Consider the following 13,795-nt stretch of genomic DNA (forward strand, 5'->3'; position numbering starts at 1 on the left):
GGCTGATTGAAAGGATTTATGTGTCTTATCAGGCTGGAATTTGGAGGAAGACAGTCTATCTGAAAAGGGATCTAACCATTGGTTAAGGTCGCCAGCTATGATAATGTTAGGGCAGTCAATGGAGGAAATGAGGACTTTGATGTCAGACCAAAACTTAGGATCAGGTCGGACAGGCCCATAAATATTTAAGAGGACCATCGTTTTGTTTTGTAACACCACTTTTGACATAACCCAGCGACCCCCATCATCCGATTGAGATGAGAGAATTTGAACATCCAAACCTTTACGAAATAGTATAGCAACACCACCTTTTTTATCAACAGCAGGAGAGAATACAACTTGACCCACCCAAGCCCTCTTAAGTTTCAATGATTCAACATCTGTACAATGAGTCTCTTGGAGAAAAGCAATCTGAGCATTTAACTTGGATAAGTGGGACAGTACCTTTTGACGTTTAACAGGGTGTCCAAGACCACGAACATTCCACGTCACAAAATTACACATGATGGAAGACAAGGTATAAGGATAACATCTGGGTCCAATACACTGCGGGTGAACAACTACAAGGGGAGACAGTGGAGACAAACATGTTAGAAATGAGAACCAAATACTGATTATGGCAAAAAGCAAGGAAAGTCGGGTAAAAACAGGGAAACATTAGACGAAGGAGCATTTCAAGCAGAAGGATAGAAGAAGGGGAGCAATGAAAAGTACGGTAGGTAATAAGAAGAAAGGAAGATATGCACACAAAGAAGACCACGGAACCTAAATGAACATGGGGAAAACATGCATGGCCTGTGAAAAGAGAAAAGAGAGAAGAAAGAAAGAGATGGAGAAAGATAACAAACAGATCAAGGCAAAGAAGCCAGATCTGAGAGACCAGAGAAGATCTAGACATTAGGAGCATGGAGACGCCGGCGAAGGCGCCAACCCCACAGAGCGAGGGAAAACGCGGGAATAGAGATAGGAGATAAACAAAAAGAAGAGAAGTCATAGGGAAGAATTACATGAGAGAGACCAGGACAAGGCCACAACAGTCGTCAGGACATAAGATATGTGAATGCAGGAAAGAGATAAGAATCATTTTCAGTCATTGGTGTCCATAGTGGAAGATGAAGCAGAAACATTCCGGAGATATTCTCGAAGCTTCAGAGGATCATCAAATGTACGGGAACGACCGTTGTGAGTTATTTTGCAGAGACAAGGATGTAGGATTCCATATTGAATGTGCAAGTCCCTCATATGTGGTCGTAGATTGAGGAACTCCTTGCGACGAGCATTCGTGGCGTTTGATAAGTCCTGGGCAAGAAAAATGGTATGGCCCGACCAGAGGAGGCGACGTTTTAGTCTCGCAGCTTTAAGAACAGTCATCAATTCGGTGAATTCAAGAAAAAGCAGGATAATGCCTCTAGGTTTGGTCGGGTTCGACGTGGGCCGGCCCAAGCGGTGAGCACGCTGTATATTTAGAGGAGTAGACTCTGGTTGGAGGTCCAAAAGTTCATAGAGGAATTTGCGGACGAAGGACACCATGTCGGCCCCCTCAAGGGACTCCGGAACACCATAAATACGAAGGTTATTCCTTCTGTTACGATTTTGAAGGTCCTCTGTGTGAAGGTTTAACTGCTGTATCTCCTTTTCAAGAATAGGAATTTTAGTAGAGACATCCTGGACGTCACTGATGCGTTGTTCGAGTTGTAAAACCTTGTTCTCCATAACGACCCAACGCTCTTCTATCTGCTTGAGCTTCTCATTAGTTGCCACCATAAATGGTTGTAAGCCACGTACCTCTTCTAAGATGGAGTCCAGCACAGGGTTCTGAGAGGAACGAATTGGAGAAGGAGGGTCATTCTTGAGGCGTTTCGGTGTAGTGCTAGTGACAGACGATCTCGTATGACCCCGCGTTCTGCGACATGATATCAACAGATGGGCAAACTAGGAGGACCGCAGGAATGAAAGTCACACCGCAATAGCCAACAAGTTGAGACCCTAAATATATAGCTAGCAGAGGCACTGGAAGGAAGAGGTCACAGAAGAGGTACTAAGGAACAATGGAGAAGCAACAACTCAAATCCTCTTGACGTGCGACGAAATGGAGCAAAAATCAAAGCAATACGCATGCAGAAAACCATCCAGGAGTATTGTAGTAGAGCAACAGCAAAGCGTCCATAGGAAATGAGACCCAAGGGGATCAATTGGTACTCCACAGAGGGTTATAAGTAGATGAGAGGGATGTGTTGGATAGTGTGTAAGAAACACCACAAAATGGCCGCCGCTAATCAGTAGTAATTTAATGAGAGGACATGAAGACAGCTGCGGCGCCAAAAGTCATGAAGATAGAGTAGGAGCATACTAGACGTGCCCTACAACATACCTGAGCAACATATGTCCATATGGCGTAGCAGGAGAGGGAACAGGCTGCTAATGCGGCAAAGGTGAAAAGAAAAACGGAACGCGAGCTCGGCGGCACAAAATGGCGGCCGCTCGCGTTCCACAACAGCCGAGAGATGTTGAGCGGCAAAACTGGTTGAAAACGGCAATTAGGAGGGCCGCCGCATCTCGCAGCACACGGGGACCATGTTCCGCCGTGCAGGGATGCCGCTTGCTGGTCTCCGTAGGTGCAGAAAGTATCGGGAAAGTAACTTCAAATCCCGCGTCGTCACGGAGCTCACGGCGGCAGCGCCATAACTCGTCGGCGCGTAAGCCACGCCCCCACTGATGACTATTTAATCTTTGGTGGTGATTGTAATCCTGCTATGGATCCTTTTTTAGATTGTTCCTCCAAAACTACTTTTGTTCCCTCTTCGAAACACAAACAATTCACTTCAACCATTAAACAAAGGTACCTTATCGATTCATAGAGAATTTGGTGTCCATGTTTAAGGGAATTTACATTATTTTCTCCCATTCACTCCTCTCAGTCCAGGATTGATTACATATTTGTCTCTAAGACTTTATCTCAACACATCATACAAGCTGAAATCGGTACCATTTTAATTTCAAATCATGCCCCAGTTACGTTAGATTTAGATTTTCGTTTTCCTCTTCTCAAGATGATTTGATTCTTTAGAACTAATTTCTTTATGTTGAACTACTCTCTGGATATATCTTTTCATTGTGTTTGGGATTCCTTCAATGCTGCCTCTAAAGACTTTATTATTAACTATGTTCCTAACAAAAAGAGAGCAAATTCGGAAAACAATTAGATATCATAACTCATATTAGAAGTCTAGAATACTCCTATTTTTCATTGAAATCCAAGCCATGCTTAGATGAGTTAGTAAAAGCTAAATTTGAATAGATTAAATTCTCTATGAAAGATGCTGTCTCCTATCTTCTTAAATCCAGTGTCAAATACTATGGAGGCCAAAATAAAGCATGCATATAATGGGCAAATTTTCTAAAAGTATCAAAGGAATGCAGCAAAATAGAAACCATTCTATGAATTTACAGAATACATAAAGCTCTTTAAACACCAGAAACTAATCAATTTCAAATTGACATGAACGCATACCGCTTATTGAGCTGTAGTGAATTCAATTTAAACAACTATTTTTAATTCCTTTTAAGCAGATATTTCAGTTCAAGACATTCACACTACAATCAGTTCTGTTAAAAAAAGGCAAATCCCTGGGCCTGATGGATTCCCTATCGAATGTTATCTCCATTAGTCGAAAAAGTTCATTCCTAAATTTACATCAATTGCTTAAATTTGTTGCCTCTTCCAAATCCGCTACTGTTACTTTTCAAGATGATTTGATCAGGTTTTATTCCTAAAGATAATAAATATCGTTGATTATATAAAAATTATAGGCTAATCTCCCTTGCAAATTCAGAATATCACATTTTTGCAAAAATTCTTGCTTTACATCCAGATCTCCGAATCCCAAATAGAATTGGCAGGGAACAAAATTGATATATTAATGGCAGGAATTGTTCCAGTTATGCCAACCTCTTCTTTGACATCTTGAGTAAATTTAAAATGTCTAAACATGAATTTGCTGCTATCTTCATGGACCCTGAGAAGGGCTTCAACTGTATGCACTGGAGTTTTACTTTTTCTACGTACACTTGGTTTGGTTATGGGCAAAAGTTCACCAATCTAGTGTCCCTTTTATATTCATCTCCTAAAGCATTAATGTCAGTCAATGGCCAAATCACTACCTCACTTTCTCTTCACAGAGAGGTCGGCAAGACTGTACTCTTTTTCCTCTCCTTTTTATTCTTGCACTCAGCCCCCTTTTATCAATGATTCCACAACATAAAAACATACAGGGCTACCAATATTGAGACAAACAACTTTATTCCTCACTTTATACTGAAATTCCTTTATATATGTCTCCCCCTGAATCATTTTACAACCATCCTTGGACACAGAAACTAATTTTGCCTCTCTTCCCGGTTTTAGGTTTATTTTTGAAAATGTGAGATTGCGAAATGTGAAAATACTGTTTCTCTTAATTCTTCTATTCTTCTTACCAACATATCCGCTCTTACGATTCCCAATGACATCTATTGTTACTGTCATGATGGGGTAGATTCCATTCTACCAAATTGATAGTGGTACCCTTTTCTATCTTTATGTAATCCCCATTAACATCCCATTCTTAAAAAACTATGCACTAGCATAACTACTTTCTCATGGAACAATAAAAACCTTGTATGGCTCATGGCAGATCAAAAATTTCTAAACTTTAAGGAGGAGTTAATTTCTCTGATTTCCAATCATATCATAACGCCTGATTTAGATTATTTTGTAAAAATCCCTTCTCCTTTTCCGGGTTCTTCATCATTTTCACAAAACCCTTCTTCTATATCTGCTCCTATTCTCAAAAATGGCTGCGGATTATTACGCCACATTTATGTTTCTTTTTCTTCTATGGTTAATCAATTTCTTCAATCCTCGATATGGTACAATAAGCACATTACAATTAATAACATAGTTGTCTTTTGGAAATTCTGGAGTGAGAAACGTTTATTATAGACACATCAATTCTTTCAAGATCAGTCTTTTATCTCATTTTCTCAGGCTCAACTCCTCTTTAACTTTCCTAACTCAATAGTAATAAATGTAATTCATCGTGTTTGTCAATTTCCAACACCTTTGCTTCTGTCTGTGTAATCACCACTTCTATCTTTACTGATTCCCCTCCATAATCCTTGCTATTGACCTTTCCCAAAGCATTCCGTATTTATAGTATCCTTACTTCCTACCCAGATATTAGACAGAATATTATTATCAGAGTTACAATGGGAAACTGATTTACATACCTCTTTTTTCTCCCTATCGATGAAATAAAATAGGGCTCAAGATACTCAAAACTTCTCATGCTACCAACACAACTCAAACTCTAGTTTTCCTTTTAAACTGGCTTATAGTCAAGCCAGCTAACTTGAAGAAATGTAATCCCACTATTCATTTATCCTGCTGGTCATGTTATGTCTCTATTTCATACATAAAACATGTTTCATTTGAATTCCCTACCACTTATCAATGCTGGTTAAAGGTTTTGTGACAAATTAACTCTATTTCTCATACACACATACCTTTTACCTTTACAAATCTGGTCTTAGGAAGTCTTTTGATGATTGGAATGATTGTGATTTCAATGTACATATTGAAAATTTACTAATTGCAATTGCATTCCAACAAATAACAACAACCTGAAAAAATCTGTTTAATTCCTAGCATGGTGGTATGGTGTTACAATTATAGAGTAGAGCATATACCACCACACTATTTTTAGCTGTCAAGAAAGACATTCTTTGGTCACCATTAACGATTTTCCTTCCTTAACTACTGTGTTTATTTAATTGAGTTTTGTATCAATATTTATTTAATTTATCCAATTTATTATCCATTTCATTCCACACTGTTGCTATTTTGGTGTTTTATATTAATTCTTCCCAACCTTAATTCATAATGGTATTGTGACATCTTTATCTCTCCTGCCACACCTTTTTTTTCTCTGTGTCCTTTCTAATTTCTGTTATAAAGGTTATTTATTATCTCAGTAGATATCCTAATATATTATTATACATTGTAAATTGTTCTTACTTCTTCCTTCTTTACTAAACATTGGGGCATATTATCAAGGGGGTTTATCTCCGCTTTTTTGGCTTTAAAAGCCAAGAAAGCGGAGATAAAATTATCTCCCTTTTACCTAGCTGTCGCTAACACCAGTTAGCGACAGCTAGTAGGAGATAGCGACCATCTTGGGCCCCACTTTGCATGTCAGTGATATTTATCACTAATGACATGCAAAGTGGGCGTGCCAAGATGTTAGCGACTGGAAATAGTCGCTAACATCGCTATCTCCTATTACCAACTTTTGGAGATATTCGCGCTAAGCGCGAATATCTCAGCAAGCTAACACCTGCCCTGAGCAGTTCTTAGCCATGTTATCCAATGGGAGGTGGATAACATGGCTAAGAGCATTAGCTCGGTAATGCATGAATATCGCTGACTTTTCAGCGATATTCATGCATTGCGGCTGTTTTTTATCGCATTTGCGATAAACCTTGGTAATACCAAGGTTTATCTGCGATAAAAATCGCCGCAGCACAGCGGTAAAATTTTGTCTCTAACCAAGCAATAGCGATAATTATCGCTATTGCTTGGTAATATGCCCCATTATCTTTAAACTAAAAAAAAATATTTAGAAACCTACCATAGCCTTCAACCATGTCTCTCAGTTTCCTCTGGGCAAGCCTTTGGAAACTCCATGCTAACCTAGCTCTATGGCAAAGGGGTTCTGGATTGATGGACATATTTTTAAGGTTAGAAAGCATTTTGGGCCATAGTTATGTGTGGGTTGCATACATGACCCAGCCCTAGAATGTGATTTATCAAGCCACGTAAGGCCACATTTCATGAGCCTGAGAGGCTTGAGTAGCACAACACAGCGCAAATCACTACTTTCTGTTACTCTGCCCCAGGGTGGCGTTCCATGTCTGGGTGTTCCCATGCAGCACCAATGGAGTTTGATGCATTTACAAATTTAGCCTTACTCGTAGACTCGGGAATGCGCTAAAATGCTACCCCTTCCTAGGGTAGACCGTGGTGCGAGAGGGCCTGCTTTGTAGATAGGCATCGCATTGTGCGCCAGCACTAGGAAAAGGGAGGAATATGGTGTATTATGATAAATAAAGCACATTCCTGCCCTCTCCCTGTTATACAGGGCAGCACGGCAGAACGACATGCTGTGCTGCAACTTCTACATAAATATTCCCGCCTGTGTGCATGTCTGTGGTGTCATTTTTTGGTGATCCCTGATTAGAAAAGACATTTAACTTAGTCACATAATTTTTCCTGCTATCATTGCAGTCTTATAGAAAACCTAGCATTCTTAAAAATGTTACATGGTGTCTACTTCCCGATAAGCAAGGACCTGGCTACAGAGTCTGCAAATGAAAGGCTGCCTTCCTATGGTTAGGTAGGGAAAAAGACTCAAGATAAAGAGGTGGTGGCTTAAGTAAGACCATCAAAGCATACAGTTAACACAGGTCTAATAAAGGACTGTTGGTGAATTTATTAACATCTCAATACATAAATATATATACATCAACAACAATACAAATACATAAGAAATTTGTCAATATAGAAATAAATTGGTCATTAACCATGTGTTTTTTATTTGCCAGTGTTGACCAGTTTTAGTGTGTAGAATGACTCAAGATCAATGATCTTGATATATGCCTATGCATATGGGAATAGGAATCTTATGATGTATCTGTTTCAATATTGCCTTTTTTATTTATGTACAGTCTGAAAAGCACAAAGTCACTGATGTGTCTGGCAGCGTAAATCTTTTGACCCTTTTTAAAAATTCGTAAGATTAAACTCCCTTTTTCAAGACAGAGCTAGTCTACCAGATTTAATATGTATTTTAAAGCGAAGACATAAAATCTTGGCCCATACTAATGGACACATTGTTAATAGGACACCGTTGTTTCCTTGTGCCCTTCTCTTTATCAATCCTGTGACTCCAAACATTTTTACTTACACATCCTCTAGTTACTTCATTCTGCGTATAAAGGTCTTTCTTCGCAAAGCTGGTTACTGTGGCTTACTTTTTCCCCTTTAGTACTATTGAATGTGGTCTCTGTAATTAACTGATCAAATAGGCATATATGTATTATTATGGTGACTTTATATATCAGGTAATGGTAACTTCAAACCATACACCAATGGATGATCTATAGATTTCACAGTATAAAGTTGATCTAATGGCCTTTCACATTTACATTTGATATGATCACTTGATTTCATTATGCCATTTCTTTGCCCTGTAAAACTATACCCATACCAGTCTCTTGAATGTTTGATTGACTAGTCACAAAGATCTATCAATGAAATTAAGATTACTTATGGCATCAAACCAGGTCTGTTGGTGAGTCACCATATCTAAGTTACCATAAGTCACACATAAATTATCAGCGATTTATTTACATACACATCAAAGCCTGGTAGTAATAATAATATTAATAATAATAATAATAATAATAATAATAATAAGGACATTTATAAAGCGCCTGGTGACGCCATCACAGCGTGTCCCGGCGCTATGGAGATAAGGTAAGTTCAGTGTTATGGTTGGCTCCTCCCCCCATCAGCGTGCTAGAGATTGTATAGATACGTTTTCAAGTGTTTTCTAAAATTGGTCTCAAATTCTTCCAGCCTAAGGTCGGCCGGGAGCAGATTCCAGTTGTTAGCTGCTAACACTCTAAAAGAGCGGCCTCCCAGTTTTGCTTTTTTTACACGGGGATCCTCAGTAGGCCCGTTCCTGCTGAGCGTAGTGCTCTGTTAGGCTCATAGGTGTGAATAAGGTCCTGGAGATAGGATGGAGCTTTATGCCATATAATCCTATGGCATATTAAGAGTGCTTTATACATGACTCTCTTCCTGACCAGCAGCCAATGCAGAGCCGCCAGAGCGGGTTTAGAAGCTGTTCTTCTAGGGAGTTTTAAGATCAAGCGTGCTGCTGTATTTTGGAGAACTTGTAGGCGCCCCCTGTTTTTTTCTGTGGTGCCTAGGAGTAGTACATTACCGTAATCCATACGGGAGGTTACCAATGCTTGGGTCATGGTGCGTCTGGCCTCCTGCGGAAGTAGATCTAGGGTGTGGTTGAGGGTTTTTAACACCCCAAAGCACTTTCCCACTAGTCGGTGAATGTGGCTCTCATAAGATAGTTTGTGATCAACCCACACTCCCAGGTTTTTAGCCTCTTTACAGGGAATGGGCGTAGGGCCCAGACAGGGCGGCCACCAGTCAGCCGTCCAGCTAGAATTGTTCCCTCCAATCACCATTACCTCCGTCTTGGAGCCGTTAAGCTTCAAGCAGTGAGAGTTCATCCATCCAGCTAGGGCCTGCATACAGGACTTAAAATTAGCTGCTGCTATTGGCGGAGCTTGGGACAAGGAGATCAGCAGTTTGGTGTCGTCGGCGTATGAGACTAGCTCTACACCGAACTCTTGCACCACATCTGCTAGGTGGGCCATATATAAGTTGAACAAAGTAGGGCTCAGGGCCGAGCCCTGAGGCACCCCTTGTTCTAAGGCTATCGTAGATGATGTAAAGGAGCCCCGCTGGACCTGAAAGCTGCAATCTGTAAGAAACGCTTTCAACCATCCCAACGCAGACTCAGTGACACCTGCTTTGTTTAGACACTGCAGCAAGATGGAATGCGCTACAGTGTCAAACGCCGCACTGAGGTCCAGCATAATCAGTGCCATGGTGTGTCCGGCATCTGCCCCTTGTCGCAAGGTCTCAGTCGCTCTCAGAAGGGCCGTCTCCGTAGAGAAGCCCGGCCTGAACCCAGATTGAGAGGGGTGCAGGAGGTTGTTCTTCTCCAGATGTGCCATTAGCTGAGTATTGGCCACTTTCTCCGCCACCTTGGCTAAGTACGGTAGCAGGGAGATCGGTCTTAGGTTTTCAAGTATTTCATTGCTTACATTAGGTTTCTTTTTAATGGGAAGCACAATCGCTTTTTCCCAATCTTCCGGGAGTATTGCGGATGCAAATGAGATCTGAAGCACATGCCTAATATGCGGTTCCAGCACCGTGAGGCTCTCTCTCAACACCCGAGGTGGTGCTGGATCCCGAGGGGTACCAGATTTAATACTCTGGCATATACTGCTTAGTGTCTCTGGAGGGGGTACCAAAAAGACCTTTAGACATTCCTCTACTTTACTTGCACCTGCCTTCTCTTCAAAATCGCGTCCACATATCGAGTTGCCAGGAAAAGTCGCATAAATATCTCTAACCTTTCCTGCAAAGTAGTTAGCTACTCTGTTACATTCTTCAACTGAGTTATTTTGTGAAGAAATAGCGTTAACTACCACTGAAATCTCCTTGAAAATGTTAAAAAGCTCTCTCGAGGAGTTTTCTGCCTCCCCAATGCGATCTTTATAATACGTAGCTTTAGCTCCACGCAGTTTAGTTTGATATTTTCTTTGTGCTTCCTTATAACTCAACTTAATTTGAGGACAGAAGTCTAACCGCCATCTCCGCTCTAATTTTTTGCAGTCTGATTTGGCAGTTTGTAACTCAGATGTAAACCAAGGGGCAGATTTTTTCCTTCTGCTCCCTACCTTAGATGAGCAAATCGGGGCCGCTGCATCTAGGGCATTTAGAATGCGCATCTCTAGCTCGCTATTTGCGCTTTCGCAGTCCGCATCCCCTGACTGACCACCTAACTCTAATAGTTTGTTGAAGGTGTCTTGTGAGAAGTTCTTCCATTTGCCACGCGGGTAACCGTTGTTGTTCTCCCTGCTTGTGTTCGACTCAGGAATATGAATATCAAAAGGAATTAAGAAGTGATCCGACCACGGTATGGGTAAGGGCGAATTCACCCTCACTCCGTTCCAGCTACAAAAAACAGGGTCCAGTAAGTGGCCGTGTTTATGGGTAGGGGCACTATTTTTTAATTCTAGTTGTAAGGCCTGGAGTTCTTGCCTGATGTCACTAGCCTCTTTAGCTTGTTCATCCTCAAGGTGAATATTGAGATCTCCTAATATCAGGATTCTGCTCTTCCTTATGGCTAAATGAGCCACAGCTTCCACTAGGCTAGATTTAAAATCGTTGAGCCTTCCTGGGGGTCTGTAAACAAGAATTCCCGATACAGAGTGTTGAGGTCCAAGTTTAAGAGTAAAAAGGCCAGCCTCACAGTTTTCAATTTGCAAGGGCAAACCTTGCACCTTGTTAATCTCCAATTGCTCAACTATTAATGAAGGCCACATTTAACATAGATTCCCAGTCAATTAGCATTCTGTGTCTTTATCATTTACCACTGTGGAATTGTAATATTCTGGGGAATGTACCAACCCGCTCACATACAGATTGACTAAAGCAGATGAAACATAAACGTCCACGGAAACATGAGTGTTAAATCACCTACAGTTCTAAAAGGAAAGAGTGGTAATACATTTGATGAACTATATCTGTTGTACTATCATCAAAAGTAGAATCAAATTAAACCTCTTACCTTCACCGCTAAAATTCCTGCCAATAATATGGCTAAGCTATCCATAGCGTGTGATTCCTGGATGGAAATGCAGAATTGCAACGTACCACATAGCTGTAGACATCAGAATCATTCACCATCCATGTTTCTTCTTAACATACTACTAATGCATTATAAAAATGGCATATGGCCCAGATATGAACCTATTCTGAGATGTTTCAAGACATGTGTTTTAACACATCGTTAGGTATTATACTTCTTCAGATGAAACTCTTTACAGCTATGTAGAGAAATAGTTACTCTTTGCAATATGTGTTAATCAAAGATCGTATTCTCTACTTAGACTTTGTTTCCTAGGTGCTGTTTGTTTGGGGGTCCGTGGGACTCCATACCTGATGTCGTGCACCTCGCGGTCAGTGCCGTTCTTTGGATGTATTGCTGTCACAATGTCATAATAGCCCCAGGTGGAGCTATTTGTTTTTTATGAGCTTCAGTTTGGAAACAATTGTTTTCAAGTACTATTTTACTACATTTATACTGGATTTTTGAAAATGTGTAGAGGGGGCAAAGGTTTTCCGGTCAGAAGTGTTCAAGATTTGGGACAGTGATGCAAGATGGCCGCCACCTGAAGAGTCCCAACACATCGAGCAGCGCTCGAAATACCAGGGACCTCTTACAGAACTTTCTGCTTCATCCCGACAGAAGATTCAGGCATCGGAATGCCTGGTGACAACACTGTGGAAGTTTCAGACCTTTTTAGGGTCTGAATGATCTGTTTTTGCACGTTCGTTTTTCCCGACACCTTGCAACCGCCATTTTAGCTCCTCTCTCTCAGCGCTAGAATCCCTGTCAGTGCGATGTTGCTACACCGCATTTTCTTTCTCAATCTCCCTCATCACCTTCATACTGCATAACCAAGCTGTTTTTGGAGCACAAAGCAGTGGCAACACAGAGGCTTTGGTTTCCTTTTACTCCTTTTTCAATGCTATCAAGAACTTCCCTACGCTGACTGTATTACCACCTCTTGCTTCATTCTGGTGGATGTGAAAATATTTTAATGCACCGTTTTCAGTGACTTTCCTTATTTTCTCTTGTCAATTCTCCGCTGGTGCTATTTTGCTGTTTACTCTGAGGGCACTGACGCAACTTCAACTGGTGCTATCTTCCCATCATCTCTGCGGTTATTTATCATTCTTATTGCTTCAGTTTTTTTGCAATTTTCGATCACTCCAACAAATCTCAGGGTCCCTCATCTGGTGGGCGCAAAGATTACAATGCTGGAGCAGGCAAACGCCTTAAATGGGACCCCCCTCACCCTCCAAGTCGCCACTCCCTCTCACACTGGAAGACATCATGGAGGAACTGCACCTCATTAGGCCTTTCAAGACTAAGTCTGCTGCCGCACTACAACGCCTCGAAGATAAGTGGACGGGTCTTGACACCAGACTGTCAGACATCGAACAGAAGGTTAGTGATGCCCAAGATGTTGTATCCAAAGTTGAAAACCTTACAAAAGAAGTAACTCAATTGAAAAAGATCACAGAGGATTTGGAAAACCGCAACAGACACAATAATTTGGGTATTTATGGTATTCTGGAGAATTCTGAAGGTACCCACTTGATCACGTTCCTGAAAACCCAAGTTATCCAACTTGTCGGCCTTCCTAAGACTATGGATCTCAATATCCAAAGGGCACATAGACTTGGGCCTCAAAATGCTTCCACTTCTTCCAAGCCAAGAGGCCTCATCGCCTATTTCCTTCTTAATTCAGATCTCATGGCTATCCTCAGCGCTGCAAAAAAACATTAACAACTCTTCTGGTCTGGCCACAGAATCTTCTTCAGTCAAGATGTTGCTAAGTCAACCACCATTCAACGGAAAGAATTCCTTGACTTGAGACATGCATTGCGCTCAATGAATGCACGCTACGGCTTAATCCACCCCTGTTTCTTTAAAGTCACCTATAAGGACAGAACTCTGAGTTTTGAAGATCCAGCTGAACTCCAAAAGTTTATCCACTCTCACAAAGGAGAACTAATGGAACTTAATATTCTTTATAATTATTTAACATAGTTTTCCTGTGTGGGACTTGGCCCTTTCCCCAGAAATTTTTCGTTTTTTACCCCTTTTAATTTAGAATGCCCCTATTGTAACAACAATGTATAGGCCTTGTGTAGTGAGGAAAGCCCTGTGTACTGTGAAACTGATGTTAAGATGCAGGTGTCTTATACCCCTAACATGGCTGCCACTGACCACTGCTGCTGCAGCGGGGTTAGTGGGCACATTCTAGTGGCTAGGTCCTGGCTGGAACCCTCCAAACAATGTATCAACTT

This window comes from Lissotriton helveticus, chromosome 2_2 (assembly GCF_964261635.1).
Source record: "Lissotriton helveticus chromosome 2_2, aLisHel1.1, whole genome shotgun sequence".
Classification (NCBI taxonomy): Eukaryota; Metazoa; Chordata; class Amphibia; order Caudata; family Salamandridae; genus Lissotriton; species Lissotriton helveticus.